This window comes from Gossypium hirsutum, chromosome D04 (genome assembly GCF_007990345.1).
Source record: "Gossypium hirsutum isolate 1008001.06 chromosome D04, Gossypium_hirsutum_v2.1, whole genome shotgun sequence".
In the NCBI taxonomy this organism is placed as follows: Eukaryota; Viridiplantae; Streptophyta; class Magnoliopsida; order Malvales; family Malvaceae; genus Gossypium; species Gossypium hirsutum.
Genome location: NC_053440.1, coordinates 15,722,066 through 15,725,286, shown reverse-complemented (window position 1 = coordinate 15,725,286; position 3,221 = coordinate 15,722,066). Strand labels below are relative to the sequence as shown.

The window sequence follows — 3,221 nt, the reverse complement described above, 5'->3', positions numbered from 1 at the left end:
TAAAATTTTATTTTTTATTCCCCTGATATTTTACATTTTATTTAATTTAGTCCCTGGACTCAAGATTGGCATAGTTTTCTATTCCTTGCTTCGGATTAAAATTCAATCTCATATATCTCATTAGGGACCTAATACTTTCTATTTTTAACATACTTTCATGAAAATTTTTACATTTGTTCAATTTGGTCCCTAATGTAACAAAGTTAACAAATAAGCCAAATTAACTTTATAATTTAATACCTTTCATATTATAACCTTAAAATCTACCAACTTAAAGCCTAATTCTTCAAGAAATCAACAATGACAACTTTTTAAACTTTAACAGTTTGACAAATTGGTACATGGGTGATCACTCTAAAATTAGAGTTATTTTCAACACTTTTTAACATATAAATTATGCAAATTCTAGGTAGTTGATAACACTTCTAGTAGTTTTCATTTATAATTCCTTTATATAAATTCAATACTTTGTTTTTCATCTTTCTAAGGAAATAAATGATCTCCATGCAAAAAGAAAGCAGAAGTTCACTACCATAGGATGATTTGTTGCACTAAAGATACTTATTGGGCCTCGGAATTTATCTTAATTCAACTACAGAGTGCATCAAAAATCATGGACAACCCACTAAAGAAGGAAAAAGCCCAAACCTTTCACTTGATGGCCCAAACCGTCCACGTCCAAAAGAACTTTTCTTCACCTTCCTTAACCATGTTCCTTGAACAAGGAACAACAATGAGGAAATCAAAGGGACGACACAACAAAGGGAGGAAATCAAGGGACAACACCACATACATAGAGAAAATTAGGGTATTTCATGTCAAAAATAGTAAAGGGACGTTGGGACTAGATAGTATAAATAAGGGCAAGCATTTGAGAAAAAGGGAAAAAAAGTTTTGAGACACACCATTCTTAAGAGAAATATTCGACACAAGAAAAGGGAGAAAACACTATATTTTTCAGAGTAGTAAGAGAAGTAGAAACTTGAGAGCATCAAGGTGAGATTAACATCCAAAAGAGGAGGAGAGTCGCCGTGAGAAGCAACAAAATAACAGTTGCAGAAAATGCCCTGCATTCAACTATTATCTCTTCTTATTATGCACTAGTCGTGGACAACCCCCTCGACATTTCTTCTCTCTTTTCTTCTATCGTTACTTTGCTTTTAGAGTTGACAAATATGATTGCAACTTATGTTTTTAATTTAATGATTATGGCTTAATTTTGTTTTTCCTAGAATAATTATGACTATTTGACATATGCGATCATGATTTTATGTTAGGAATGTTTTGTGCAAATGAATATTTCATTCATTTAAGTTGAATTAATGTTAATACTTATAAATGTATAGCCAAAATTGGTAAGTAAATGAATTAAATATTTAATCTGAGAAGATGTAATAGTTAATGGACAAAAGACTTAAATGGTACATGTCATGCTGATATCGAGAGATGACTGCTGCATGCATAAACTGTATGAAATGCCCGAGAGGGTGATCTTAAGGTTAGTTTGATATAGATGTATGCAAAAAACTAAGAAACATAAATAAGATTTCAAACGAAGCCTATGATTTTAAGAGTTGGTTTAATGAATTTTCATATTGCCACGATTTATCATGACATTTTATAACATAATTGTCAATGATCACTAGTTAAAGAAAAGTAATTGTTCTAGCATATTCTTGTAATTATTGTTAAATCTTGTGTTACAGTTTCTTGCTGTTATTATCTTTTATATTGTGTTTATTTTATTTTGTTTGCATCTTTAGTATAATTAGTGCTAAATTTCTTATCCCACATCAATATTTTTAATTGCCAAATGCTAAGTTGTTAAGAATTAATTCTGCAAATAAATTGCATATACAGTCCCCCGTAGAGACAATAACTCGTATACTTACTACTTCGTACTTGTCACAACTATGTACATTTGCACACATTCGAAAATCTCTTGTAAAGTTTTTGGCATCGTTGCCGGGGACTGTGTTTTAGACATTATTTGTGAAATTCAAATTTTGCAATTTGGTTTAAATCCTTTTCTTTTCATTTAAGTTTTCTTTATTGTTCTTTTTTCAGGTACCAATAGTATATGAACATAGATTGGATCATCGATCTACTTCCTGTTGACCCTAAGATTGAATGCACCTTCAAATAGAGAAGAAGGCAATGAGTTATCAAAAGACAAGCTATAGAAATGGATCCTAAACAACAAAATAAGAATCAATGAGCTATTTACAATGCTCATAATTCGGTCATTGTTGCTGATGAAAAAGGTCATGCCATCCATCAGTATAGCATGCCTTTATTCAATGAACTCAATCCGAAATTTGTGATACCTGAAGTTGAAGCCCCTCGATTTGAATTAGAGCCAGTTATGCTCCAAATGTTGCAAACAATGGACCAATTTAGTGGAATACCTACCGAAGATTCACATCTGCACCTTTGGTTATTAATGGAAGTAAGTAATGCGTTAAAGTTAGCCAGAATGACTGGAAACGCTTTGAGATTGAAGTTATTCCCATACTCATTGAGAGATAGAGCGTGAACATGGTTGAATTCCTTATCGACTTATTCGATATCAACATGGCAAGAATTGGTTGAACGATTCTTGATGAAGTATTTTCCACCAAGAAAAAATGCCAAGCTAAGAAATTAAATCACTAGATTTAACAACTTGATGAAGAATTTCTTTATGAGGTTTTGGAGCGATTTAAGGAAGAATTATGAAAGTGCCCTCACCATGGTATTCCTTATAGTATTCAGTTAGAGACTTTTTACAATGGTCTCAATGGTGGTAGACACTTTAGCCAATGGAGCTCTTCTTTCAAAATTGTTCAATGAAGCATGTAAGATCCTTGAAAGGATTTCTAGCAACAACTATCAGTGGCCGACTAATTGAGTAGCCATAGGAAGAAGAGTGGCCAGAGTTTATAAAGTCGATACACTTATGTCTTTGGCAACTTAGGTATCTTCTATGAATTCCATGCTTAAGAACCTTACAACTAATGGTTTTAATGCTAGCATGACAAGTCAGCAGTCAAGTCAGTTTGAAAATATCTCATGTGTTTATTGTGGAGATAATCATGTGTTTGAGAACTACCCATCAAATCTAGAATCTATCTACTATGTGGGAAACCAAAATCAAAATAGGATTGATCTGCCACAATCAAATTACTACAACCCTTCATGGCGAAATCTATAGAAATAATTGTTGGATAGTGTGATAGGTC

The 3,221-nt window shown here is 32.4% G+C and overlaps 1 long non-coding RNA gene and 1 other non-coding gene across 2 annotated transcripts; one reads left to right on the top strand and one right to left on the bottom strand.

Annotated features, from left to right (window-relative positions):
- The first annotated feature begins 899 nt into the window (after positions 1-899).
- On the top strand, positions 900-3,221 carry LOC121216389 (uncharacterized). The gene is made up of 2 exons (XR_005912575.1): positions 900-996; positions 2,068-3,221. It is a non-coding gene; the product is annotated as an uncharacterized lncRNA (long non-coding RNA).
- On the bottom strand, positions 2,633-2,738 carry LOC121216439 (small nucleolar RNA R71). The gene has a single exon (XR_005912622.1). It is a non-coding gene; the product is annotated as a small nucleolar RNA R71 (small nucleolar RNA).